General features: G+C 42.4%; 25 non-coding genes across 25 annotated transcripts; all 25 read right to left on the bottom strand.

Annotated features, from left to right (window-relative positions):
* Positions 1–1,803: 1,803 nt before the first annotated feature.
* On the bottom strand, positions 1,804–1,885 carry trnal-uag (transfer RNA leucine (anticodon UAG)). The gene has a single exon. It is a non-coding gene; the product is annotated as a tRNA-Leu (tRNA).
* Positions 1,886–2,458: 573 nt separating this feature from the next.
* Positions 2,459–2,530, bottom strand: trnae-uuc (transfer RNA glutamic acid (anticodon UUC)). The gene has a single exon. It is a non-coding gene; the product is annotated as a tRNA-Glu (tRNA).
* Positions 2,531–3,003: 473 nt separating this feature from the next.
* Positions 3,004–3,085, bottom strand: trnal-aag (transfer RNA leucine (anticodon AAG)). The gene has a single exon. It is a non-coding gene; the product is annotated as a tRNA-Leu (tRNA).
* Positions 3,086–5,027: 1,942 nt separating this feature from the next.
* Positions 5,028–5,109, bottom strand: trnal-uag (transfer RNA leucine (anticodon UAG)). Its single transcript has one exon. It is a non-coding gene; the product is annotated as a tRNA-Leu (tRNA).
* Positions 5,110–5,682: 573 nt separating this feature from the next.
* trnae-uuc (transfer RNA glutamic acid (anticodon UUC)) lies at positions 5,683–5,754 on the bottom strand. The gene has a single exon. It is a non-coding gene; the product is annotated as a tRNA-Glu (tRNA).
* Positions 5,755–6,227: 473 nt separating this feature from the next.
* trnal-aag (transfer RNA leucine (anticodon AAG)) lies at positions 6,228–6,309 on the bottom strand. The gene has a single exon. It is a non-coding gene; the product is annotated as a tRNA-Leu (tRNA).
* Positions 6,310–8,252: 1,943 nt separating this feature from the next.
* trnal-uag (transfer RNA leucine (anticodon UAG)) lies at positions 8,253–8,334 on the bottom strand. The gene has a single exon. It is a non-coding gene; the product is annotated as a tRNA-Leu (tRNA).
* A 567-nt stretch (positions 8,335–8,901) lies between these two features.
* trnae-uuc (transfer RNA glutamic acid (anticodon UUC)) lies at positions 8,902–8,973 on the bottom strand. Its single transcript has one exon. It is a non-coding gene; the product is annotated as a tRNA-Glu (tRNA).
* Positions 8,974–9,446: 473 nt separating this feature from the next.
* trnal-aag (transfer RNA leucine (anticodon AAG)) lies at positions 9,447–9,528 on the bottom strand. Its single transcript has one exon. It is a non-coding gene; the product is annotated as a tRNA-Leu (tRNA).
* Positions 9,529–11,361: 1,833 nt separating this feature from the next.
* On the bottom strand, positions 11,362–11,443 carry trnal-uag (transfer RNA leucine (anticodon UAG)). The gene has a single exon. It is a non-coding gene; the product is annotated as a tRNA-Leu (tRNA).
* A 567-nt stretch (positions 11,444–12,010) lies between these two features.
* trnae-uuc (transfer RNA glutamic acid (anticodon UUC)) lies at positions 12,011–12,082 on the bottom strand. Its single transcript has one exon. It is a non-coding gene; the product is annotated as a tRNA-Glu (tRNA).
* A 473-nt stretch (positions 12,083–12,555) lies between these two features.
* On the bottom strand, positions 12,556–12,637 carry trnal-aag (transfer RNA leucine (anticodon AAG)). Its single transcript has one exon. It is a non-coding gene; the product is annotated as a tRNA-Leu (tRNA).
* A 1,833-nt stretch (positions 12,638–14,470) lies between these two features.
* Positions 14,471–14,552, bottom strand: trnal-uag (transfer RNA leucine (anticodon UAG)). The gene has a single exon. It is a non-coding gene; the product is annotated as a tRNA-Leu (tRNA).
* A 567-nt stretch (positions 14,553–15,119) lies between these two features.
* trnae-uuc (transfer RNA glutamic acid (anticodon UUC)) lies at positions 15,120–15,191 on the bottom strand. Its single transcript has one exon. It is a non-coding gene; the product is annotated as a tRNA-Glu (tRNA).
* Positions 15,192–15,664: 473 nt separating this feature from the next.
* trnal-aag (transfer RNA leucine (anticodon AAG)) lies at positions 15,665–15,746 on the bottom strand. Its single transcript has one exon. It is a non-coding gene; the product is annotated as a tRNA-Leu (tRNA).
* A 1,833-nt stretch (positions 15,747–17,579) lies between these two features.
* On the bottom strand, positions 17,580–17,661 carry trnal-uag (transfer RNA leucine (anticodon UAG)). Its single transcript has one exon. It is a non-coding gene; the product is annotated as a tRNA-Leu (tRNA).
* A 552-nt stretch (positions 17,662–18,213) lies between these two features.
* trnae-uuc (transfer RNA glutamic acid (anticodon UUC)) lies at positions 18,214–18,285 on the bottom strand. The gene has a single exon. It is a non-coding gene; the product is annotated as a tRNA-Glu (tRNA).
* A 473-nt stretch (positions 18,286–18,758) lies between these two features.
* trnal-aag (transfer RNA leucine (anticodon AAG)) lies at positions 18,759–18,840 on the bottom strand. The gene has a single exon. It is a non-coding gene; the product is annotated as a tRNA-Leu (tRNA).
* Positions 18,841–20,673: 1,833 nt separating this feature from the next.
* Positions 20,674–20,755, bottom strand: trnal-uag (transfer RNA leucine (anticodon UAG)). Its single transcript has one exon. It is a non-coding gene; the product is annotated as a tRNA-Leu (tRNA).
* Positions 20,756–21,328: 573 nt separating this feature from the next.
* On the bottom strand, positions 21,329–21,400 carry trnae-uuc (transfer RNA glutamic acid (anticodon UUC)). Its single transcript has one exon. It is a non-coding gene; the product is annotated as a tRNA-Glu (tRNA).
* A 473-nt stretch (positions 21,401–21,873) lies between these two features.
* On the bottom strand, positions 21,874–21,955 carry trnal-aag (transfer RNA leucine (anticodon AAG)). Its single transcript has one exon. It is a non-coding gene; the product is annotated as a tRNA-Leu (tRNA).
* A 1,942-nt stretch (positions 21,956–23,897) lies between these two features.
* trnal-uag (transfer RNA leucine (anticodon UAG)) lies at positions 23,898–23,979 on the bottom strand. Its single transcript has one exon. It is a non-coding gene; the product is annotated as a tRNA-Leu (tRNA).
* A 562-nt stretch (positions 23,980–24,541) lies between these two features.
* Positions 24,542–24,613, bottom strand: trnae-uuc (transfer RNA glutamic acid (anticodon UUC)). The gene has a single exon. It is a non-coding gene; the product is annotated as a tRNA-Glu (tRNA).
* A 473-nt stretch (positions 24,614–25,086) lies between these two features.
* Positions 25,087–25,168, bottom strand: trnal-aag (transfer RNA leucine (anticodon AAG)). The gene has a single exon. It is a non-coding gene; the product is annotated as a tRNA-Leu (tRNA).
* Positions 25,169–27,110: 1,942 nt separating this feature from the next.
* On the bottom strand, positions 27,111–27,192 carry trnal-uag (transfer RNA leucine (anticodon UAG)). Its single transcript has one exon. It is a non-coding gene; the product is annotated as a tRNA-Leu (tRNA).
* Between the last annotated feature and the right edge of the window lie 217 nt (positions 27,193–27,409).

Below are 27,409 nucleotides of genomic sequence, written 5' to 3'. Positions count from 1 at the left end.
TACAATAGCATCTGCCTGCCCTGGTTAAACTCTTATTGCAGCAATAGGATTTCAACCCACATGTGTGAGGAGCCTGGAGTCTTAACCCAGATCCTTAGACCACACAATCTAACACCTTACAATGCGGTGGACTTGAAGCACACTTGAGTAGCCACTAACCAGTCAGTGTTGACACTGTGAATAAAAATATATGAAACACCTGCACATTGTAAATGACTTTTGCAAAAGAATTTCTTTTATTCATGTATTAATCGCATTATTATAAAAACAAACAATATCCTGCTCACTCTTCTGTTAATCTTCTTCTCCACTGATGCCTTACAAAAGCCGAAGCTATTGTTGCCTATCTGTACTTCAACATCATTAGTGAAAGGTCAAAATGACTGACCATGAGAGACGTGAGACCGTCTCTGGAAGGCTCTGATTCTTCTATTGAAGTTGGACTTGAAGTGGATTGGACTTGAGAGTTTTATTTCTTGAACATCTGTAAATTGTATTCAACAGATATTAACTGAAATGGAACTAGGGCAAGAGCATAGTCTCATGTAACACACACTCGTGTTACATTTGTACCACAAGGTAACCAAGTAAGTTATTACAAAGATATTCCTATTTACAACGATGGGCTAGGGAAAGGTAGTAATGAGAGTATTTAAAAAGAAGTATCAAAAGTTAACCCTGTATTCCTGAGAATTCTTTTAGAATGTTTCGAATTCACAAGAGCTATTTTAGGATTTTTGAGAGTTCTATTAGAATGTTCCAGATTCCTGAGCGTTCTTAGACTGTTCCAGATTCCTGAGAATTCTTTTAGAATGTTTCGAATTCACAAGAGCTATTTTAGGATTTTTGAGAGTTCTATTGGAATGTTCCAGATTCCTGAGAATCCTTTTAGGATGTTCCAAATTCCTCCAAATAATTCTCAATGACACATTGCAACACCAAGTTTTATTATAGTCACACATTGCAATAGAGTTTTCTGGGTAATTGACCAAGTCTGGTGGCATTACCTCCAAAGCTTATAGAAGTTTCTGCTAACAGCAGCTACATTGTCAGGAACAGCACCTACCAACAGATATCCTCAACAGCTCACCTCACTATCATAACCGAGCAATATTATTGTCAAATGTTGATGTTATTCACCTACAAAAACTCCTGGCTGTCCGTTGCTGTCATGGGGTGCGGAGGGTTAAATAGCAGCGCACATCTGAAAATAGCTTAACATACTCATGGTCCCTTTGTGGTTGTATAATACCTTGGTGCCACTGGATTTCAGCATGTCTCTCACACTCATACTGGTAACAGATGGTATCTCAGGATGTTTGAGGGAAGCATTCACACATAAAGGACCCAGAGTGGGGGGAGGAGTCTTTTGTCTCCTTCTCCACTGTAAGAGGTGGCAAGGGAGTGTGAAACTTTCTTTGGGGGTGGGGGTACCAAAGGTGTGAAAACAGCTGTGTACTGCCTTTAGTTCCTGTAAGAGGTATGTAACTGAAGGCCATGCTAGACTCAGTTAGGGACTCTGCCCATCGTCTGCCCCGCAATGATGCATTCCTTCACCAAGCTTGGCTTCTGTTCTTGTTATTATTAAAGAATGTTAGCTACCACTGACCGCTTGTCTGGAGGCTTTATTGAATGGAAAACTTGCACAACACCTAACATCACCCTGGTTTGGAAGAATTGCTCTTGATGAGATTCCTGCTTGATTGTACTTGACAGACATTCTGTAACAGATTTGAGTTCCACTGCAGCCCTTACAATTTATTGGTAGGGGATGGAAGAAACACGAAAAGAACCTGAAGACTATGGCAGCAGTGGGATTCGAACCCACGCCTCCGAAGAGACTGGAGCCTAAATCCAGCACCTTAGACCGCTCGGTCATGCTACCATTGCGAGTGAGGACCTCATCGCAAAACTCTAGACAGTAAAACTTGAAAAAGTGCAGCACAAAATAGGAGCTCAGAACATTCAGTGATGCTCTTACTGTTGTAGAAAAACATGTTTAATACTTTTTGGACACAAAAACATCTGCCTGTCCTGGTTAAAACCTGTTCATCAACCCTGATTAACAATGGGCTCTTGGCTCAGTTTCATCATTGTCCATATGCAACTTGTCATAAGCACTGATCAACAGGCAGGATCACCATTCACAGAGAGTCAAGGAAGGGTTCCAATCACAGCATTGTAAGATGGCAAGAGACGTACCCTTAATGCACCCACCCTTGTTTCAAAGAAGCTCATTTGATTTTCACATAAACAGCCACCTTGACTCGCCGCTCATAATTGCAGGCCTGCTTGTGTACATCCTCATCACTGAAGACTGTACAGTCCTGATCTGAACCGTTATGCCATGTGCTTAGCCTTACCTGATGTTTGCCTTCAGCCAACAACTTTGCCCTATGTAATCCATCGTGGGATTAACACAAAGAACACATTGGCTTGTGGGCACATTAAAGACATGTTCCCATACCGGGAGTTGAACCCGGGTCGCCTGGGTGAAAACCAGGAATCCTAACCGCTAGACCATATGGGATTGGTTTGGTAATGCGCCACTGTCGTGCTCGTGCTGCTGGGTTAGAACCAGGCATTCTAGCCGCTAGACCATATGGGACTGCTCCACTGTCATGAAATCAAGGATACTCTTGTCACTCTGCAGCCTTGGTGAGACCAACATAGCAGCACCTTAATCAATTCTCCAGCAGTTGCAGGTTTTGCTCAAAAGCACATTACAAGGGAGTGGACTGGACTTGAAGCACACTTGAGTGGCATGTGGGAAAGTCCACTAACCAGTCAGTGATGAGACCATGAACAAAAAGACATGAAAAACATGCAAGTTGTAAATGACTTTACAGCACGTGCCTAATGTGGTTTGGAAGAATTGCTCCTGATGGGTTTCCTGCATGTTTGGACTTGACAGACATTCTATAACAGATTTGATTTCCACTGCAGCCCTTACAATTTATTGGTAAGGCATGGAAGAAACAAAACTTTGCCGCTAGAACACTATGGCAGCAGTGGGATTCGAACCCACGCCTCCGAAGAGACTGGAGCCTTAATCCAGCACCTTAGACCGCTCGGTCATGCTACCAATGCGAGTAAGGACCTCATCGCAAAAATCTAGATAGTAAAACTTGAAAAGTGCAGCACAAAATAGAAGCCCAGAACATTCAGTGATGCTCTTGCTGTTTTAGAAAAACATGTTTAATACTTGCCTGAATGCTTTTGGATACAATAGCATGTGCCTGCCCTGGTTAAACTCTTATTGCAGCAATAGGATTTCAACCCACATGTGTGAGGAGCCTGGAGTCTTAACCCAGATCCTTAGACCACACAATCTAACACCTTACAATGCGGTGGACTTGAAGCACACTTGAGTAGCCACTAACCAGTCAGTGTTGACACTGTGAATAAAAATATATGAAACACCTGCACATTGTAAATGACTTTTGCAAAAGAATTTCTTTTATTCATGTATTAATCGCATTATTATAAAAACAAACAATATCCTGCTCACTCTTCTGTTAATCTTCTTCTCCACTGATGCCTTACAAAAGCCGAAGCTATTGTTGCCTATCTGTACTTCAACATCATTAGTGAAAGGTCAAAATGACTGACCATGAGAGACGTGAGACCGTCTCTGGAAGGCTCTGATTCTTCTATTGAAGTTGGACTTGAAGTGGATTGGACTTGAGAGTTTTATTTCTTGAACATCTGTAAATTGTATTCAACAGATATTAACTGAAATGGAACTAGGGCAAGAGCATAGTCTCATGTAACACACACTCGTGTTACATTTGTACCACAAGGTAACCAAGTAAGTTATTACAAAGATATTCCTATTTACAACGATGGGCTAGGGAAAGGTAGTAATGAGAGTATTTAAAAAGAAGTATCAAAAGTTAACCCTGTATTCCTGAGAATTCTTTTAGAATGTTTCGAATTCACAAGAGCTATTTTAGGATTTTTGAGAGTTCTATTAGAATGTTCCAGATTCCTGAGCGTTCTTAGACTGTTCCAGATTCCTGAGAATTCTTTTAGAATGTTTCGAATTCACAAGAGCTATTTTAGGATTTTTGAGAGTTCTATTGGAATGTTCCAGATTCCTGAGAATCCTTTTAGGATGTTCCAAATTCCTCCAAATAATTCTCAATGACACATTGCAACACCAAGTTTTATTATAGTCACACATTGCAATAGAGTTTTCTGGGTAATTGACCAAGTCTGGTGGCATTACCTCCAAAGCTTATAGAAGTTTCTGCTAACAGCAGCTACATTGTCAGGAACAGCACCTACCAACAGATATCCTCAACAGCTCACCTCACTATCATAACCGAGCAATATTATTGTCAAATGTTGATGTTATTCACCTACAAAAACTCCTGGCTGTCCGTTGCTGTCATGGGGTGCGGAGGGTTAAATAGCAGCGCACATCTGAAAATAGCTTAACATACTCATGGTCCCTTTGTGGTTGTATAATACCTTGGTGCCACTGGATTTCAGCATGTCTCTCACACTCATACTGGTAACAGATGGTATCTCAGGATGTTTGAGGGAAGCATTCACACATAAAGGACCCAGAGTGGGGGGAGGAGTCTTTTGTCTCCTTCTCCACTGTAAGAGGTGGCAAGGGAGTGTGAAACTTTCTTTGGGGGTGGGGGTACCAAAGGTGTGAAAACAGCTGTGTACTGCCTTTAGTTCCTGTAAGAGGTATGTAACTGAAGGCCATGCTAGACTCAGTTAGGGACTCTGCCCATCGTCTGCCCCGCAATGATGCATTCCTTCACCAAGCTTGGCTTCTGTTCTTGTTATTATTAAAGAATGTTAGCTACCACTGACCGCTTGTCTGGAGGCTTTATTGAATGGAAAACTTGCACAACACCTAACATCACCCTGGTTTGGAAGAATTGCTCTTGATGAGATTCCTGCTTGATTGTACTTGACAGACATTCTGTAACAGATTTGAGTTCCACTGCAGCCCTTACAATTTATTGGTAGGGGATGGAAGAAACACGAAAAGAACCTGAAGACTATGGCAGCAGTGGGATTCGAACCCACGCCTCCGAAGAGACTGGAGCCTAAATCCAGCACCTTAGACCGCTCGGTCATGCTACCATTGCGAGTGAGGACCTCATCGCAAAACTCTAGACAGTAAAACTTGAAAAAGTGCAGCACAAAATAGGAGCTCAGAACATTCAGTGATGCTCTTACTGTTGTAGAAAAACATGTTTAATACTTTTTGGACACAAAAACATCTGCCTGTCCTGGTTAAAACCTGTTCATCAACCCTGATTAACAATGGGCTCTTGGCTCAGTTTCATCATTGTCCATATGCAACTTGTCATAAGCACTGATCAACAGGCAGGATCACCATTCACAGAGAGTCAAGGAAGGGTTCCAATCACAGCATTGTAAGATGGCAAGAGACGTACCCTTAATGCACCCACCCTTGTTTCAAAGAAGCTCATTTGATTTTCACATAAACAGCCACCTTGACTCGCCGCTCATAATTGCAGGCCTGCTTGTGTACATCCTCATCACTGAAGACTGTACAGTCCTGATCTGAACCGTTATGCCATGTGCTTAGCCTTACCTGATGTTTGCCTTCAGCCAACAACTTTGCCCTATGTAATCCATCGTGGGATTAACACAAAGAACACATTGGCTTGTGGGCACATTAAAGACATGTTCCCATACCGGGAGTTGAACCCGGGTCGCCTGGGTGAAAACCAGGAATCCTAACCGCTAGACCATATGGGATTGGTTTGGTAATGCGCCACTGTCGTGCTCGTGCTGCTGGGTTAGAACCAGGCATTCTAGCCGCTAGACCATATGGGACTGCTCCACTGTCATGAAATCAAGGATACTCTTGTCACTCTGCAGCCTTGGTGAGACCAACATAGCAGCACCTTAATCAATTCTCCAGCAGTTGCAGGTTCTGCTCAAAAGCACATTACAAGGGAGTGGACTGGACTTGAAGCACACTTGAGTGGCATGTGGGAAAGTCCACTAACCAGTCAGTGATGAGACCATGAACAAAAAGACATGAAAAACATGCAAGTTGTAAATGACTTTACAGCACGTGCCTAATGTGGTTTGGAAGAATTGCTCCTGATGGGTTTCCTGCATGTTTGGACTTGACAGACATTCTATAACAGATTTGATTTCCACTGCAGCCCTTACAATTTATTGGTAAGGCATGGAAGAAACAAAACTTTGCCGCTAGAACACTATGGCAGCAGTGGGATTCGAACCCACGCCTCCGAAGAGACTGGAGCCTTAATCCAGCACCTTAGACCGCTCGGTCATGCTACCAATGCGAGTAAGGACCTCATCGCAAAAATCTAGATAGTAAAACTTGAAAAGTGCAGCACAAAATAGAAGCCCAGAACATTCAGTGATGCTCTTGCTGTTTTAGAAAAACATGTTTAATACTTGCCTGAATGTTTTTGGATACAATAGCATGTGCCTGCCCTGGTTAAACTCTTATTGCAGCAATAGGATTTCAACCCACATGTGTGAGGAGCCTGGAGTCTTAACCCAGATCCTTAGACCACACAATCTAACACCTTACAATGCGGTGGACTTGAAGCACACTTGAGTAGCCACTAACCAGTCAGTGTTGACACTGTGAATAAAAATATATGAAACACCTGCACATTGTAAATGACTTTTGCAAAAGAATTTCTTTTATTCATGTATTAATCGCATTATTATAAAAACAAACAATATCCTGCTCACTCTTCTGTTAATCTTCTTCTCCACTGATGCCTTACAAAAGCCGAAGCTATTGTTGCCTATCTGTACTTCAACATCATTAGTGAAAGGTCAAAATGACTGACCATGAGAGACGTGAGACCGTCTCTGGAAGGCTCTGATTCTTCTATTGAAGTTGGACTTGAAGTGGATTGGACTTGAGAGTTTTATTTCTTGAACATCTGTAAATTGTATTCAACAGATATTAACTGAAATGGAACTAGGGCAAGAGCATAGTCTCATGTAACACACACTCGTGTTACATTTGTACCACAAGGTAACCAAGTAAGTTATTACAAAGATATTCCTATTTACAACGATGGGCTAGGGAAAGGTAGTAATGAGAGTATTTAAAAAGAAGTATCAAAAGTTAACCCTGTATTCCTGAGAATTCTTTTAGAATGTTTCGAATTCACAAGAGCTATTTTAGGATTTTTGAGAGTTCTATTAGAATGTTCCAGATTCCTGAGCGTTCTTAGACTGTTCCAGATTCCTGAGAATTCTTTTAGAATGTTTCGAATTCACAAGAGCTATTTTAGGATTTTTGAGAGTTCTATTGGAATGTTCCAGATTCCTGAGAATCCTTTTAGGATGTTCCAAATTCCTCCAAATAATTCTCAATGACACATTGCAACACCAAGTTTTATTATAGTCACACATTGCAATAGAGTTTTCTGGGTAATTGACCAAGTCTGGTGGCATTACCTCCAAAGCTTATAGAAGTTTCTGCTAACAGCAGCTACATTGTCAGGAACAGCACCTACCAACAGAAATCCTCAACAGCTCACCTCACTATCATAACCGAGCAATATTATTGTCAAATGTTGATGTTATTCACCTACAAAAACTCCTGGCTGTCCGTTGCTGTCATGGGGTGCGGAGGGTTAAATAGCAGCGCACATCTGAAAATAGCTTAACATACTCATGGTCCCTTTGTGGTTGTATAATACCTTGGTGCCACTGGATTTCAGCATGTCTCTCACACTCATACTGGTAACAGATGGTATCTCAGGATGTTTGAGGGAAGCATTCACACATAAAGGACCCAGAGTGGGGGGGAGGAGTCTTTTGTCTCCTTCTCCACTGTAAGAGGTGGCAAGGGAGTGTGAAACTTTCTTTGGGGGTGGGGGTACCAAAGGTGTGAAAACAGCTGTGTACTGCCTTTAGTTCCTGTAAGAGGTATGTAACTGAAGGCCATGCTAGACTCAGTTAGGGACTCTGCCCATCGTCTGCCCCGCAATGATGCATTCCTTCACCAAGCTTGGCTTCTGTTCTTGTTATTATTAAAGAATGTTAGCTACCACTGACCGCTTGTCTGGAGGCTTTATTGAATGGAAAACTTGCACAAGACCTAACATCACCCTGGTTTGGAAGAATTGCTCTTGATGAGATTCCTGCTTGATTGTACTTGACAGACATTCTGTAACAGATTTGAGTTCCACTGCAGCCCTTACAATTTATTGGTAGGGGATGGAAGAAACACGAAAAGAACCTGAAGACTATGGCAGCAGTGGGATTCGAACCCACGCCTCCGAAGAGACTGGAGCCTAAGTCCAGCACCTTAGACCGCTCGGTCATGCTACCATTGCGAGTGAGGACCTCATCGCAAAAATCTAGACAGTAAAACTTGAAAAAGTGCAGCACAAAATAGGAGCTCAGAACATTCAGTGATGCTCTTGCTGTTGTAGAAAAACATGTTTAATACTTTTTGGACACAAAAACATCTGCCTGTCCTGGTTAAAACCTGTTCATCAACCCTGATTAACAATGGGCTCTTGGCTCAGTTTCATCATTGTCCATATGCAACTTGTCATAAGCACTGATCAACAGGCAGGATCACCATTCACAGAGAGTCAAGGAACGGTTGCAATCACAGCATTGTAAGATGGCAAAAGACGTACCCTTAATGCACCCACCCTTGTTTCAAAGAAGCTCATTTGATTTTCACATAAACAGCCACCTTGACTCGCCGCTCATAATTGCAGGCCTGCTTTTGTACATCCTCATCACTGAAGACTGTACAGTCCTGATCTGAACCGTTATGCCATGTGCTTAGCTGATGTTTGCCTTCAGCCAACAACTTTGCCCCATTTAATCCATCGTGGGATTAAGACAAAGAACACATTGGCTTGTGGGCACATTAAAGACATGTTCCCATACCGGGAGTTGAACCCGGGTCGCCTGGGTGAAAACCAGGAATCCTAACCGCTAGACCATATGGGATTGGTTTGGTAATGCGCCACTGTCGTGCTCGTGCTGCTGGGTTAGAACCAGGCATTCTAGCCGCTAGACCATATGGGACTGCTCCACTGTCATGAAATCAAGGATACTCTTGTCACTCTGCAGCCTTGGTGAGACCAACATAGCAGCACCTTAATCAATTCTCCAGCAGTTGCAGGTTCTGCTCAAAAGCACATTACAAGGGAGTGGACTGGACTTGAAGCACACTTGAGTGGCATGTGGGAAAGTCCACTAACCAGTCAGTGATGAGACCATGAACAAAAAGACATGAAAAACATGCAAGTTGTAAATGACTTTACAGCACGTGCCTAATGTGGTTTGGAAGAATTGCTCCTGATGGGTTTCCTGCATGTTTGGACTTGACAGACATTCTATAACAGATTTGATTTCCACTGCAGCCCTTACAATTTATTGGTAAGGCATGGAAGAAACAAAACTTTGCCGCTAGAACACTATTGCAGCAGTGGGATTCGAACCCACGCCCCCAAAGAGACTGGAGCCTTAATCCAGCACCTTAGACCGCTCGGTCATGCTACCAATGCGAGTAAGGACCTCATCGCAAAAATCTAGATAGTAAAACTTGAAAAGTGCAGCACAAAATAGAAGCCCAGAACATTCAGTGATGCTCTTGCTGTTTTAGAAAAACATGTTTAATACTTGCCTGAATGTTTTTGGATACAATAGCATCTGCCTGCCCTGGTTAAACTCTTATTGCAGCAATAGGATTTCAACCCACATGTGTGAGGAGCCTGGAGTCTTAACCCAGATCCTTAGACCACACAATCTAACACCTTACAATGCAGTGGACTTGAAGCACACTTGAGTAGCCACTAACCAGTCAGTGTTGACACTGTGAATAAAAATATATGAAACACCTGCACATTGTAAATGACTTTTGCAAAAGAATTTCTTTTATTCATGTATTAATCGCATTATTATAAAAACAAACAATATCCTGCTCACTCTTCTGTTAATCTTCTTCTCCACTGATGCCTTACAAAAGCCGAAGCTATTGTTGCCTGTCTGTACTTCAACATCATTAGTGAAAGGTCAAAATGACTGACCATGAGAGACGTGAGACCGTCTCTGGAAGGCTCTGATTCTTCTATTGAAGTTGGACTTGAAGTGGATTGGACTTGAGAGTTTTATTTCTTGAACATCTGTAAATTGTATTCAACAGATATTAACTGAAATGGAACTAGGGCAAGAGCATAGTCTCATGTAACACACACTCGTGTTACATTTGTACCACAAGGTAACCAAGTAAGTTATTACAAAGATATTCCTATTTACAACGATGGGCTAGGGAAAGGTAGAAATGAGAGTATTTAAAAAGAAGTATCAAAAGTTAACCCTGTATTCCTGAGAATTCTTTTAGAACGTTTTGAATTCACAAGAGCTATTTTAGGATTTTTGAGAGTTCTATTAGAATGTTCCAGATTCCTGAGAATCCTTTTAGGATGTTCCAAATTCCTCCAAATAATTCTCAATGACACATTGCAACACCAAGTTTTATTATAGTCACACATTGCAATAGAGTTTTCTGGGTAATTGACCAAGTCTGGTGGCATTACCTCCAAAGCTTATAGAAGTTTCTGCTAACAGCAGCTACATTGTCAGGAACAGCACCTACCAACAGAAATCCTCAACAGCTCACCTCACTATCATAACCGAGCAATATTATTGTCAAATGTTGATGTTATTCACCTACAAAAACTCCTGGCTGTCCGTTGCTGTCATGGGGTGCGGAGGGTTAAATAGCAGCGCACATCTGAAAATAGCTTAACATACTCATGGTCCCTTTGTGGTTGTATAATACCTTGGTGCCACTGGATTTCAGCATGTCTCTCACACTCATACTGGTAACAGATGGTATCTCAGGATGTTTGAGGGAAGCATTCACACACAAAGGACCCAGAGTGGGGGGAGGAGTCTTTTGTCTCCTTCTCCACTGTAAGAGGTGGCAAGGGAGTGTGAAACTTTCTTTGGGGGTGGGGGTACCAAAGGTGTGAAAACAGCTGTGTACTGCCTTTAGTTCCTGTAAGAGGTATGTAACTGAAGGCCATGCTAGACTCAGTTAGGGACTCTGCCCATCGTCTGCCCCGCAATGATGCATTCCTTCACCAAGCTTGGCTTCTGTTCTTGTTATTATTAAAGAATGTTAGCTACCACTGACCGCTTGTCTGGAGGCTTTATTGAATGGAAAACTTGCACAACACCTAACATCACCCTGGTTTGGAAGAATTGCTCTTGATGAGATTCCTGCTTGATTGTACTTGACAGACATTCTGTAACAGATTTGAGTTCCACTGCAGCCCTTACAATTTATTGGTAGGGGATGGAAGAAACACGAAAAGAACCTGAAGACTATGGCAGCAGTGGGATTCGAACCCACGCCTCTGAAGAGACTGGAGCCTAAATCCAGCACCTTAGACCGCTCGGTCATGCTACCATTGCGAGTGAGGACCTCATCCCAAAAATCTAGACAGTAAAACTTGAAAAAGTGCAGCACAAAATAGGAGCTCAGAACATTCAGTGATGCTCTTGTTGTTGTAGAAAAACATGTTTAATACTTTTTGGACACAAAAACATCTGCCTGTCCTGGTTAAAACCTGTTCATCAACCCTGATTAACAATGGGCTCTTGGCTCAGTTTCATCATTGTCCATATGCAACTTGTCATAAGCACTGATCAACAGGCAGGATCACCATTCACAGAGAGTCAAGGAACGGTTGCAATCACAGCATTGTAAGATGGCAAAAGACGTACCCTTAATGCACCCACCCTTGTTTCAAAGAAGCTCATTTGATTTTCACATAAACAGCCACCTTGACTCGCCGCTCATAATTGCAGGCCTGCTTGTGTACATCCTCATCACTGAAGACTGTACAGTCCTGATCTGAACCGTTATGCCATGTGCTTAGCTGATGTTTGCCTTCAGCCAACAACTTTGCCCCATTTAATCCATCGTGGGATTAACACAAAGAACACATTGGCTTGTGGGCACATTAAAGACATGTTCCCATACCGGGAGTTGAACCCGGGTCGCCTGGGTGAAAACCAGGAATCCTAACCGCTAGACCATATGGGATTGGTTTGGTAATGCGCCACTGTCGTGCTCGTGCTGCTGGGTTAGAACCAGGCATTCTAGCCGCTAGACCATATGGGACTGCTCCACTGTCATGAAATCAAGGATACTCTTGTCACTCTGCAGCCTTGGTGAGACCAACATAGCAGCACCTTAATCAATTCTCCAGCAGTTGCAGGTTCTGCTCAAAAGCACATTACAAGGGAGTGGACTGGACTTGAAGCACACTTGAGTGGCATGTGGGAAAGTCCACTAACCAGTCAGTGATGAGACCATGAACAAAAAGACATGAAAAACATGCAAGTTGTAAATGACTTTACAGCACGTGCCTAATGTGGTTTGGAAGAATTGCTCCTGATGGGTTTCCTGCATGTTTGGACTTGACAGACATTCTATAACAGATTTGATTTCCACTGCAGCCCTTACAATTTATTGGTAAGGCATGGAAGAAACAAAACTTTGCCGCTAGAACACTATGGCAGCAGTGGGATTCGAACACACGCCTCCGAAGAGACTGGAGCCTTAATCCAGCACCTTAGACCGCTCGGTCATGCTACCAATGCAAGTAAGGACCTCATCGCAAAAATCTAGATAGTAAAACTTGAAAAGTGCAGCACAAAATAGAAGCCCAGAACATTCAGTGATGCTCTTGCTGTTGTAGAAAAACATGTTTAATACTTGCCTGAATGTTTTTGGATACAATAGCATGTGCCTGCCCTGGTTAAACTCTTATTGCAGCAATAGGATTTCAACCCACATGTGTGAGGAGCCTGGAGTCTTAACCCAGATCCTTAGACCACACAATCTAACACCTTACAATGCGGTGGACTTGAAGCACACTTGAGTAGCCACTAACCAGTCAGTGTTGACACTGTGAATAAAAATATATGAAACACCTGCACATTGTAAATGACTTTTGCAAAAGAATTTATTTTATTCATGTATTAATTGCATTATTATAAAAACAAACAATATCCTGCTCACTCTTCTGTTAATCTTCTTCTCCACTGATGCCTTACAAAAGCCGAAGCTATTGTTGCCTATCTGTACTTCAACATCATTAGTGAAAGGTCAAAATCACTGACCATGAGAGACGTGAGACCGTCTCTGGAAGGCTCTGATTCTTCTATTGAAGTTGGACTTGAAGTGGATTGGACTTGAGAGTTTTATTTCTTGAACATCTGTAAATTGTATTCAACAGATATTAACTGAAATGGAACTAGGGCAAGAGCATAGTCTCATGTAACACACACTCGTGTTACATTTGTACCACAAGGTAACCAAGTAAGTTATTACAAAGATATTCCTATTTACAACGATGGGCTAGGGAAAGGTAGAAATGAGAGTATTTAAAAAGAAGTATCAAAAGTTAACCCTGTATTCCTGAGAATTCTTTTAGAATGTTTCGAATTCACAAGAGCTATTTTAGGATTTTTGAGAGTTCTATTAGAATGTTCCAGATTCCTGAGAATCCTTTTAGGATGTTCCAAATTCCTCCAAATAATTCTCAATGACACATTGCAACACCAAGTTTTATTATAGTCACACATTGCAATAGAGTTTTCTGGGTAATTGACCAAGTCTGGTGGCATTACCTCCAAAGCTTATAGAAGTTTCTGCTAACAGCAGCTACATTGTCAGGAACAGCACCTACCAACAGATATCCTCAACAGCTCACCTCACTATCATAACCGAGCAATATTATTGTCAAATGTTGATGTTATTCACCTACAAAAACTCCTGGCTGTCCGTTGCTGTCATGGGGTGCGGAGGGTTAAATAGCAGCGCACATCTGAAAATAGCTTAACATACTCATGGTCCCTTTGTGGTTGTATAATACCTTGGTGCCACTGGATTTCAGCATGTCTCTCACACTCATACTGGTAACAGATGGTATCTCAGGATGTTTGAGGGAAGCATTCACACACAAAGGACCCAGAGTGGGGGGAGGAGTCTTTTGTCTCCTTCTCCACTGTAAGAGGTGGCAAGGGAGTGTGAAACTTTCTTTGGGGGTGGGGGTACCAAAGGTGTGAAAACAGCTGTGTACTGCCTTTAGTTCCTGTAAGAGGTATGTAACTGAAGGCCATGCTAGACTCAGTTAGGGACTCTGCCCATCGTCTGCCCCGCAATGATGCATTCCTTCACCAAGCTTGGCTTCTGTTCTTGTTATTATTAAAGAATGTTAGCTACCACTGACCGCTTGTCTGGAGGCTTTATTGAATGGAAAACTTGCACAACACCTAACATCACCCTGGTTTGGAAGAATTGCTCTTGATGAGATTCCTGCTTGATTGTACTTGACAGACATTCTGTAACAGATTTGAGTTCCACTGCAGCCCTTACAATTTATTGGTAGGGGATGGAAGAAACACGAAAAGAACCTGAAGACTATGGCAGCAGTGGGATTCGAAACCACGCCTCTGAAGAGACTGGAGCCTAAATCCAGCACCTTAGACCGCTCGGTCATGCTACCATTGCGAGTGAGGACCTCATCGCAAAAATCTAGACAGTAAAACTTGAAAAAGTGCAGCACAAAATAGGAGCTCAGAACATTCAGTGATGCTCTTGCTGTTGTAGAAAAACATGTTTAATACTTTTTGGACACAAAAACATCTGCCTGTCCTGGTTAAAACCTGTTCATCAACCCTGATTAACAATGGGCTCTTGGCTCAGTTTCATCATTGTCCATATGCAACTTGTCATAAGCACTGATCAACAGGCAGGATCACCATTCACAGAGAGTCAAGGAACGGTTGCAATCACAGCATTGTAAGATGGCAAAAGACGTACCCTTAATGCACCCACCCTTGTTTCAAAGAAGCTCATTTGATTTTCACATAAACAGCCACCTTGACTCGCCGCTCATAATTGCAGGCCTGCTTGTGTACATCCTCATCACTGAAGACTGTACAGTCCTGATCTGAACCGTTATGCCATGTGCTTAGCTGATGTTTGCCTTCAGCCAACAACTTTGCCCCATTTAATCCATCGTGGGATTAACACAAAGAACACATTGGCTTGTGGGCACATTAAAGACATGTTCCCATACCGGGAGTTGAACCCAGGTCGCCTGGGTGAAAACCAGGAATCCTAACCGCTAGACCATATGGGATTGGTTTGGTAATGCGCCACTGTCGTGCTCGTGCTGCTGGGTTAGAACCAGGCATTCTAGCCGCTAGACCATATGGGACTGCTCCACTGTCATGAAATCAAGGATACTCTTGTCACTCTGCAGCCTTGGTGAGACCAACATAGCAGCACCTTAATCAATTCTCCAGCAGTTGCAGGTTCTGCTCAAAAGCACATTACAAGGGAGTGGACTGGACTTGAAGCACACTTGAGTGGCATGTGGGAAAGTCCACTAACCAGTCAGTGATGAGACCATGAACAAAAAGACATGAAAAACATGCAAGTTGTAAATGACTTTACAGCACGTGCCTAATGTGGTTTGGAAGAATTGCTCCTGATGGGTTTCCTGCATGTTTGGACTTGACAGACATTCTATAACAGATTTGATTTCCACTGCAGCCCTTACAATTTATTGGTAAGGCATGGAAGAAACAAAACTTTGCCGCTAGAACACTATGGCAGCAGTGGGATTCGAACACACGCCTCCGAAGAGACTGGAGCCTTAATCCAGCACCTTAGACCGCTCGGTCATGCTACCAATGCGAGTAAGGACCTCATCGCAAAAATCTAGATAGTAAAACTTGAAAAGTGCAGCACAAAATAGAAGCCCAGAACATTCAGTGATGCTCTTGCTGTTTTAGAAAAACATGTTTAATACTTGCCTGAATGTTTTTGGATACAATAGCATCTGCCTGCCCTGGTTAAACTCTTATTGCAGCAATAGGATTTCAACCCACATGTGTGAGGAGCCTGGAGTCTTAACCCAGATCCTTAGACCACACAATCTAACACCTTACAATGCGGTGGACTTGAAGCACACTTGAGTAGCCACTAACCAGTCAGTGTTGACACTGTGAATAAAAATATATGAAACACCTGCACATTGTAAATGACTTTTGCAAAAGAATTTCTTTTATTCATGTATTAATCGCATTATTATAAAAACAAACAATATCCTGCTCACTCTTCTGTTAATCTTCTTCTCCACTGATGCCTTACAAAAGCCGAAGCTATTGTTGCCTATCTGTACTTCAACATCATTAGTGAAAGGTCAAAATGACTGACCATGAGAGACGTGAGACCGTCTCTGGAAGGCTCTGATTCTTCTATTGAAGTTGGACTTGAAGTGGATTGGACTTGAGAGTTTTATTTCTTGAACATCTGTAAATTGTATTCAACAGATATTAACTGAAATGGAACTAGGGCAAGAGCATAGTCTCATGTAACACACACTCGTGTTACATTTGTACCACAAGGTAACCAAGTAAGTTATTACAAAGATATTCCTATTTACAACGATGGGCTAGGGAAAGGTAGAAATGAGAGTATTTAAAAAGAAGTATCAAAAGTTAACCCTGTATTCCTGAGAATTCTTTTAGAATGTTTCGAATTCACAAGAGCTATTTTAGGATTTTTGAGAGTTCTATTAGAATGTTCCAGATTCCTGAGAATCCTTTTAGGATGTTCCAAATTCCTCCAAATAATTCTCAATGACACATTGCAACACCAAGTTTTATTATAGTCACACATTGCAATAGAGTTTTCTGGGTAATTGACCAAGTCTGGTGGCATTACCTCCAAAGCTTATAGAAGTTTCTGCTAACAGCAGCTACATTGTCAGGAACAGCACCTACCAACAGATATCCTCAACAGCTCACCTCACTATCATAACCGAGCAATATTATTGTCAAATGTTGATGTTATTCACCTACAAAAACTCCTGGCTGTCCGTTGCTGTCATGGGGTGCGGAGGGTTAAATAGCAGCGCACATCTGAAAATAGCTTAACATACTCATGGTCCCTTTGTGGTTGTATAATACCTTGGTGCCACTGGATTTCAGCATGTCTCTCACACTCATACTGGCAACAGATGGTATCTCAGGATGTTTGAGGGAAGCATTCACACATAAAGGACCCAGAGTGGGGGGAGGAGTCTTTTGTCTCCTTCTCCACTGTAAGAGGTGGCAAGGGAGTGTGAAACTTTCTTTGGGGGTGGGGGTACCAAAGGTGTGAAAACAGCTGTGTACTGCCTTTAGTTCCTGTAAGAGGTATGTAACTGAAGGCCATGCTAGACTCAGTTAGGGACTCTGCCCATCGTCTGCCCCGCAATGATGCATTCCTTCACCAAGCTTGGCTTCTGTTCTTGTTATTATTAAAGAATGTTAGCTACCACTGACCGCTTGTCTGGAGGCTTTATTGAATGGAAAACTTGCACAACACCTAACATCACCCTGGTTTGGAAGAATTGCTCTTGATGAGATTCCTGCTTGATTGTACTTGACAGACATTCTGTAACAGATTTGAGTTCCACTGCAGCCCTTACAATTTATTGGTAGGGGATGGAAGAAACACGAAAAGAACCTGAAGACTATGGCAGCAGTGGGATTCGAACCCACGCCTCCGAAGAGACTGGAGCCTAAATCCAGCACCTTAGACCGCTCGGTCATGCTACCATTGCGAGTGAGGACCTCATCGCAAAAATCTAGACAGTAAAACTTGAAAAAGAGCAGCACAAAATAGGAGCTCAGAACATTCAGTGATGCTCTTGCTGTTGTAGAAAAACATGTTTAATACTTTTTGGACACAAAAACATCTGCCTGTCCTGGTTAAAACCTGTTCATCAACCCTGATTAACAATGGGCTCTTGGCTCAGTTTCATCATTGTCCATATGCAACTTGTCATAAGCACTGATCAACAGGCAGGATCACCATTCACAGAGAGTCAAGGAACGGTTGCAATCACAGCATTGTAAGATGGCAAAAGACGTACCCTTGTTTCAAAGAAGCTCATTTGATTTTCACATAAACAGCCACCTTGACTCGCCGCTCATAATTGCAGGCCTGCTTGTGTACATCCTCATCACTGAAGACTGTACAGTCCTGATCTGAACCGTTATGCCATGTGCTTAGCTGATGTTTGCCTTCAGCCAACAACTTTGCCCCATTTAATCCATCGTGGGATTAACACAAAGAACACATTGGCTTGTGGGCACATTAAAGACATGTTCCCATACCGGGAGTTGAACCCAGGTCGCCTGGGTGAAAACCAGGAATCCTAACCGCTAGACCATATGGGATTGGTTTGGTAATGCGCCACTGTCGTGCTCGTGCTGCTGGGTTAGAACCAGGCATTCTAGCCGCTAGACCATATGGGACTGCTCCACTGTCATGAAATCAAGGATACTCTTGTCACTCTGCAGCCTTGGTGAGACCAACATAGCAGCACCTTAATCAATTCTCCAGCAGTTGCAGGTTCTGCTCAAAAGCACATTACAAGGGAGTGGACTGGACTTGAAGCACACTTGAGTGGCATGTGGGAAAGTCCACTAACCAGTCAGTGATGAGACCATGAACAAAAAGACATGAAAAACATGCAAGTTGTAAATGACTTTACAGCACGTGCCTAATGTGGTTTGGAAGAATTGCTCCTGATGGGTTTCCTGCATGTTTGGACTTGACAGACATTCTATAACAGATTTGATTTCCACTGCAGCCCTTACAATTTATTGGTAAGGCATGGAAGAAACAAAACTTTGCCGCTAGAACACTATGGCAGCAGTGGGATTCGAACCCACGCCTCCGAAGAGACTGGAGCCTTAATCCAGCACCTTAGACCGCTCGGTCATGCTACCAATGCGAGTAAGGACCTCATCGCAAAAATCTAGATAGTAAAACTTGAAAAGTGCAGCACAAAATAGAAGCCCAGAACATTCAGTGATGCTCTTGCTGTTGTAGAAAAACATGTTTAATACTTGCCTGAATGTTTTTGGATACAATAGCATCTGCCTGCCCTGGTTAAACTCTTATTGCAGCAATAGGATTTCAACCCACATGTGTGAGGAGCCTGGAGTCTTAACCCAGATCCTTAGACCACACAATCTAACACCTTACAATGCGGTGGACTTGAAGCACACTTGAGTAGCCACTAACCAGTCAGTGTTGACACTGTGAATAAAAATATATGAAACACCTGCACATTGTAAATGACTTTTGCAAAAGAATTTCTTTTATTCATGTATTAATCGCATTATTATAAAAACAAACAATATCCTGCTCACTCTTCTGTTAATCTTCTTCTCCACTGATGCCTTACAAAAGCCGAAGCTATTGTTGCCTGTCTGTACTTCAACATCATTAGTGAAAGGTCAAAATCACTGACCATGAGAGACGTGAGACCGTCTCTGGAAGGCTCTGATTCTTCTATTGAAGTTGGACTTGAAGTGGATTGGACTTGAGAGTTTTATTTCTTGAACATCTGTAAATTGTATTCAACAGATATTAACTGAAATGGAACTAGGGCAAGAGCATGGTCTCATGTAACACACACTCGTGTTACATTTGTACCACAAGGTAACCAAGTAAGTTATTACAAAGATATTCCTATTTACAACGATGGGCTAGGGAAAGGTAGAAATGAGAGTATTTAAAAAGAAGTATCAAAAGTTAACCCTGTATTCCTGAGAATTCTTTTAGAACGTTTCGAATTCACAAGAGCTATTTTAGGATTTTTGAGAGTTCTATTAGAATGTTCCAGATTCCTGAGAATCCTTTTAGGATGTTCCAAATTCCTCCAAATAATTCTCAATGACACATTGCAACACCAAGTTTTATTATAGTCACACATTGCAATAGAGTTTTCTGGGTAATTGACCAAGTCTGGTGGCATTACCTCCAAAGCTTATAGAAGTTTCTGCTAACAGCAGCTACATTGTCAGGAACAGCACCTACCAACAGATATCCTCAACAGCTCACCTCACTATCATAACCGAGCAATATTATTGTCAAATGTTGATGTTATTCACCTACAAAAACTCCTGGCTGTCCGTTGCTGTCATGGGGTGCGGAGGGTTAAATAGCAGCGCACATCTGAAAATAGCTTAACATACTCATGGTCCCTTTGTGGTTGTATAATACCTTGGTGCCACTGGATTTCAGCATGTCTCTCACACTCATACTGGTAACAGATGGTATCTCAGGATGTTTGAGGGAAGCATTCACACATAAAGGACCCAGAGTGGGGGGAGGAGTCTTTTGTCTCCTTCTCCACTGTAAGAGGTGGCAAGGGAGTGTGAAACTTTCTTTGGGGGTGGGGGTACCAAAGGTGTGAAAACAGCTGTGTACTGCCTTTAGTTCCTGTAAGAGGTATGTAACTGAAGGCCATGCTAGACTCAGTTAGGGACTCTGCCCATCGTCTGCCCCGCAATGATGCATTCCTTCACCAAGCTTGGCTTCTGTTCTTGTTATTATTAAAGAATGTTAGCTACCACTGACCGCTTGTCTGGAGGCTTTATTGAATGGAAAACTTGCACAACACCTAACATCACCCTGGTTTGGAAGAATTGCTCTTGATGAGATTCCTGCTTGATTGTACTTGACAGACATTCTGTAACAGATTTGAGTTCCACTGCAGCCCTTACAATTTATTGGTAGGGGATGGAAGAAACACGAAAAGAACCTGAAGACTATGGCAGCAGTGGGATTCGAACCCACGCCTCCGAAGAGACTGGAGCCTAAATCCAGCACCTTAGACCGCTCGGTCATGCTACCATTGCGAGTGAGGACCTCATCGCAAAAATCTAGACAGTAAAACTTGAAAAAGTGCAGCACAAAATAGGAGCTCAGAACATTCAGTGATGCTCTTGTTGTTGTAGAAAAACATGTTTAATACTTTTTGGACACAAAAACATCTGCCTGTCCTGGTTAAAACCTGTTCATCAACCCTGATTAACAATGGGCTCTTGGCTCAGTTTCATCATTGTCCATATGCAACTTGTCATAAGCACTGATCAACAGGCAGGATCACCATTCACAGAGAGTCAAGGAAGGGTTCCAATCACAGCATTGTAAGATGGCAAGAGACGTACCCTTAATGCACCCACCCTTGTTTCAAAGAAGCTCATTTGATTTTCACATAAACAGCCACCTTGACTCGCCGCTCATAATTGCAGGCCTGCTTGTGTACATCCTCATCACTGAAGACTGTACAGTCCTGATCTGAACCGTTATGCCATGTGCTTAGCCTTACCTGATGTTTGCCTTCAGCCAACAACTTTGCCCTATGTAATCCATCGTGGGATTAACACAAAGAACACATTGGCTTGTGGGCACATTAAAGACATGTTCCCATACCGGGAGTTGAACCCGGGTCGCCTGGGTGAAAACCAGGAATCCTAACCGCTAGACCATATGGGATTGGTTTGGTAATGCGCCACTGTCGTGCTCGTGCTGCTGGGTTAGAACCAGGCATTCTAGCCGCTAGACCATATGGGACTGCTCCACTGTCATGAAATCAAGGATACTCTTGTCACTCTGCAGCCTTGGTGAGACCAACATAGCAGCACCTTAATCAATTCTCCAGCAGTTGCAGGTTCTGCTCAAAAGCACATTACAAGGGAGTGGACTGGACTTGAAGCACACTTGAGTGGCATGTGGGAAAGTCCACTAACCAGTCAGTGATGAGACCATGAACAAAAAGACATGAAAAACATGCAAGTTGTAAATGACTTTACAGCACGTGCCTAATGTGGTTTGGAAGAATTGCTCCTGATGGGTTTCCTGCATGTTTGGACTTGACAGACATTCTATAACAGATTTGATTTCCACTGCAGCCCTTACAATTTATTGGTAAGGCATGGAAGAAACAAAACTTTGCCGCTAGAACACTATGGCAGCAGTGGGATTCGAACCCACGCCTCCGAAGAGACTGGAGCCTTAATCCAGCACCTTAGACCGCTCGGTCATGCTACCAATGCGAGTAAGGACCTCATCGCAAAAATCTAGATAGTAAAACTTGAAAAGTGCAGCACAAAATAGAAGCCCAGAACATTCAGTGATGCTCTTGCTGTTTTAGAAAAACATGTTTAATACTTGCCTGAATGTTTTTGGATACAATAGCATGTGCCTGCCCTGGTTAAACTCTTATTGCAGCAATAGGATTTCAACCCACATGTGTGAGGAGCCTGGAGTCTTAACCCAGATCCTTAGACCACACAATCTAACACCTTACAATGCGGTGGACTTGAAGCACACTTGAGTAGCCACTAACCAGTCAGTGTTGACACTGTGAATAAAAATATATGAAACACCTGCACATTGTAAATGACTTTTGCAAAAGAATTTCTTTTATTCATGTATTAATCGCATTATTATAAAAACAAACAATATCCTGCTCACTCTTCTGTTAATCTTCTTCTCCACTGATGCCTTACAAAAGCCGAAGCTATTGTTGCCTATCTGTACTTCAACATCATTAGTGAAAGGTCAAAATGACTGACCATGAGAGACGTGAGACCGTCTCTGGAAGGCTCTGATTCTTCTATTGAAGTTGGACTTGAAGTGGATTGGACTTGAGAGTTTTATTTCTTGAACATCTGTAAATTGTATTCAACAGATATTAACTGAAATGGAACTAGGGCAAGAGCATAGTCTCATGTAACACACACTCGTGTTACATTTGTACCACAAGGTAACCAAGTAAGTTATTACAAAGATATTCCTATTTACAACGATGGGCTAGGGAAAGGTAGTAATGAGAGTATTTAAAAAGAAGTATCAAAAGTTAACCCTGTATTCCTGAGAATTCTTTTAGAATGTTTCGAATTCACAAGAGCTATTTTAGGATTTTTGAGAGTTCTATTAGAATGTTCCAGATTCCTGAGCGTTCTTAGACTGTTCCAGATTCCTGAGAATTCTTTTAGAATGTTTCGAATTCACAAGAGCTATTTTAGGATTTTTGAGAGTTCTATTGGAATGTTCCAGATTCCTGAGAATCCTTTTAGGATGTTCCAAATTCCTCCAAATAATTCTCAATGACACATTGCAACACCAAGTTTTATTATAGTCACACATTGCAATAGAGTTTTCTGGGTAATTGACCAAGTCTGGTGGCATTACCTCCAAAGCTTATAGAAGTTTCTGCTAACAGCAGCTACATTGTCAGGAACAGCACCTACCAACAGATATCCTCAACAGCTCACCTCACTATCATAACCGAGCAATATTATTGTCAAATGTTGATGTTATTCACCTACAAAAACTCCTGGCTGTCCGTTGCTGTCATGGGGTGCGGAGGGTTAAATAGCAGCGCACATCTGAAAATAGCTTAACATACTCATGGTCCCTTTGTGGTTGTATAATACCTTGGTGCCACTGGATTTCAGCATGTCTCTCACACTCATACTGGTAACAGATGGTATCTCAGGATGTTTGAGGGAAGCATTCACACATAAAGGACCCAGAGTGGGGGGAGGAGTCTTTTGTCTCCTTCTCCACTGTAAGAGGTGGCAAGGGAGTGTGAAACTTTCTTTGGGGGTGGGGGTACCAAAGGTGTGAAAACAGCTGTGTACTGCCTTTAGTTCCTGTAAGAGGTATGTAACTGAAGGCCATGCTAGACTCAGTTAGGGACTCTGCCCATCATCTGCCCCGCAATGATGCATTCCTTCACCAAGCTTGGCTTCTGTTCTTGTTATTATTAAAGAATGTTAGCTACCACTGACCGCTTGTCTGGAGGCTTTATTGAATGGAAAACTTGCACAACACCTAACATCACCCTGGTTTGGAAGAATTGCTCTTGATGAGATTCCTGCTTGATTGTACTTGACAGACATTCTGTAACAGATTTGAGTTCCACTGCAGCCCTTACAATTTATTGGTAGGGGATGGAAGAAACACGAAAAGAACCTGAAGACTATGGCAGCAGTGGGATTCGAACCCACGCCTCCGAAGAGACTGGAGCCTAAATCCAGCACCTTAGACCGCTCGGTCATGCTACCATTGCGAGTGAGGACCTCATCGCAAAACTCTAGACAGTAAAACTTGAAAAAGTGCAGCACAAAATAGGAGCTCAGAACATTCAGTGATGCTCTTACTGTTGTAGAAAAACATGTTTAATACTTTTTGGACACAAAAACATCTGCCTGTCCTGGTTAAAACCTGTTCATCAACCCTGATTAACAATGGGCTCTTGGCTCAGTTTCATCATTGTCCATATGCAACTTGTCATAAGCACTGATCAACAGGCAGGATCACCATTCACAGAGAGTCAAGGAAGGGTTCCAATCACAGCATTGTAAGATGGCAAGAGACGTACCCTTAATGCACCCACCCTTGTTTCAAAGAAGCTCATTTGATTTTCACATAAACAGCCACCTTGACTCGCCGCTCATAATTGCAGGCCTGCTTGTGTACATCCTCATCACTGAAGACTGTACAGTCCTGATCTGAACCGTTATGCCATGTGCTTAGCCTTACCTTCAGCCAACAACTTTGCCCTATGTAATCCATCGTGGGATTAACACAAAGAACACATTGGCTTGTGGGCACATTAAAGACATGTTCCCATACCGGGAGTTGAACCCGGGTCGCCTGGGTGAAAACCAGGAATCCTAACCGCTAGACCATATGGGATTGGTTTGGTAATGCGCCACTGTCGTGCTCGTGCTGCTGGGTTAGAACCAGGCATTCTAGCCGCTAGACCATATGGGACTGCTCCACTGTCATGAAATCAAGGATACTCTTGTCACTCTGCAGCCTTGGTGAGACCAACATAGCAGCACCTTAATCAATTCTCCAGCAGTTGCAGGTTCTGCTCAAAAGCACATTACAAGGGAGTGGACTGGACTTGAAGCACACTTGAGTGGCATGTGGGAAAGTCCACTAACCAGTCAGTGATGAGACCATGAACAAAAAGACATGAAAAACATGCAAGTTGTAAATGACTTTACAGCACGTGCCTAATGTGGTTTGGAAGAATTGCTCCTGATGGGTTTCCTGCATGTTTGGACTTGACAGACATTCTATAACAGATTTGATTTCCACTGCAGCCCTTACAATTTATTGGTAAGGCATGGAAGAAACAAAACTTTGCCGCTAGAACACTATGGCAGCAGTGGGATTCGAACCCACGCCTCCGAAGAGACTGGAGCCTTAATCCAGCACCTTAGACCGCTCGGTCATGCTACCAATGCGAGTAAGGACCTCATCGCAAAAATCTAGATAGTAAAACTTGAAAAGTGCAGCACAAAATAGAAGCCCAGAACATTCAGTGATGCTCTTGCTGTTTTAGAAAAACATGTTTAATACTTGCCTGAATGTTTTTGGATACAATAGCATGTGCCTGCCCTGGTTAAACTCTTATTGCAGCAATAGGATTTCAACCCACATGTGTGAGGAGCCTGGAGTCTTAACCCAGATCCTTAGACCACACAATCTAACACCTTACAATGCGGTGGACTTGAAGCACACTTGAGTAGCCACTAACCAGTCAGTGTTGACACTGTGAATAAAAATATATGAAACACCTGCACATTGTAAATGACTTTTGCAAAAGAATTTCTTTTATTCATGTATTAATCGCATTATTATAAAAACAAACAATATCCTGCTCACTCTTCGGTTAATCTTCTTCTCCACTGATGCCTTACAAAAGCCGAAGCTATTGTTGCCTATCTGTACTTCAACATCATTAGTGAAAGGTCAAAATGACTGACCATGAGAGACGTGAGACCGTCTCTGGAAGGCTCTGATTCTTCTATTGAAGTTGGACTTGAAGTGGATTGGACTTGAGAGTTTTATTTCTTGAACATCTGTAAATTGTATTCAACAGATATTAACTGAAATGGAACTAGGGCAAGAGCATAGTCTCATGTAACACACACTCGTGTTACATTTGTACCACAAGGTAACCAAGTAAGTTATTACAAAGATATTCCTATTTACAACGATGGGCTAGGGAAAGGTAGTAATGAGAGTATTTAAAAAGAAGTATCAAAAGTTAACCCTGTATTCCTGAGAATTCTTTTAGAATGTTTCGAATTCACAAGAGCTATTTTAGGATTTTTGAGAGTTCTATTAGAATGTTCCAGATTCCTGAGCGTTCTTAGACTGTTCCAGATTCCTGAGAATTCTTTTAGAATGTTTCGAATTCACAAGAGCTATTTTAGGATTTTTGAGAGTTCTATTGGAATGTTCCAGATTCCTGAGAATCCTTTTAGGATGTTCCAAATTCCTCCAAATAATTCTCAATGACACATTGCAACACCAAGTTTTATTATAGTCACACATTGCAATAGAGTTTTCTGGGTAATTGACCAAGTCTGGTGGCATTACCTCCAAAGCTTATAGAAGTTTCTGCTAACAGCAGCTACATTGTCAGGAACAGCACCTACCAACAGATATCCTCAACAGCTCACCTCACTATCATAACCGAGCAATATTATTGTCAAATGTTGATGTTATTCACCTACAAAAACTCCTGGCTGTCCGTTGCTGTCATGGGGTGCGGAGGGTTAAATAGCAGCGCACATCTGAAAATAGCTTAACATACTCATGGTCCCTTTGTGGTTGTATAATACCTTGGTGCCACTGGATTTCAGCATGTCTCTCACACTCATACTGGTAACAGATGGTATCTCAGAATGTTTGAGGGAAGCATTCACACATAAAGGACCCAGAGTGGGGGGAGGAGTCTTTTGTCTCCTTCTCCACTGTAAGAGGTAGCAAGGGAGTGTGAAACTTTCTTTGGGGGTGGGGGTACCAAAGGTGTGAAAACAGCTGTGTACTGCCTTTAGTTCCTGTAAGAGGTATGTAACTGAAGGCCATGCTAGACTCAGTTAGGGACTCTGCCCATCGTCTGCCCCGCAATGATGCATTCCTTCACCAAGCTTGGCTTCTGTTCTTGTTATTATTAAAGAATGTTAGCTACCACTGACCGCTTGTCTGGAGGCTTTATTGAATGGAAAACTTGCACAACACCTAACATCACCCTGGTTTGGAAGAATTGCTCTTGATGAGATTCCTGCTTGATTGTACTTGACAGACATTCTGTAACAGATTTGAGTTCCACTGCAGCCCTTACAATTTATTGGTAGGGGATGGAAGAAACACGAAAAGAACCTGAAGACTATGGCAGCAGTGGGATTCGAACCCACGCCTCCGAAGAGACTGGAGCCTAAATCCAGCACCTTAGACCGCTCGGTCATGCTACCATTGCGAGTGAGGACCTCATCGCAAAACTCTAGACAGTAAAACTTGAAAAAGTGCAGCACAAAATAGGAGCTCAGAACATTCAGTGATGCTCTTACTGTTGTAGAAAAACATGTTTAATACTTTTTGGACACAAAAACATCTGCCTGTCCTGGTTAAAACCTGTTCATCAACCCTGATTAACAATGGGCTCTTGGCTCAGTTTCATCATTGTCCATA

The sequence above is a fragment of the Astatotilapia calliptera genome, chromosome 3 (genome assembly GCF_964374335.1).
Source record: "Astatotilapia calliptera chromosome 3, fAstCal68.1, whole genome shotgun sequence".
NCBI lineage: Eukaryota > Metazoa > Chordata > Actinopteri > Cichliformes > Cichlidae > Astatotilapia > Astatotilapia calliptera.
The sequence above is the reverse complement of the archived record's forward strand: the minus strand, read 5'-3'. Positions and strand labels throughout refer to the sequence as shown.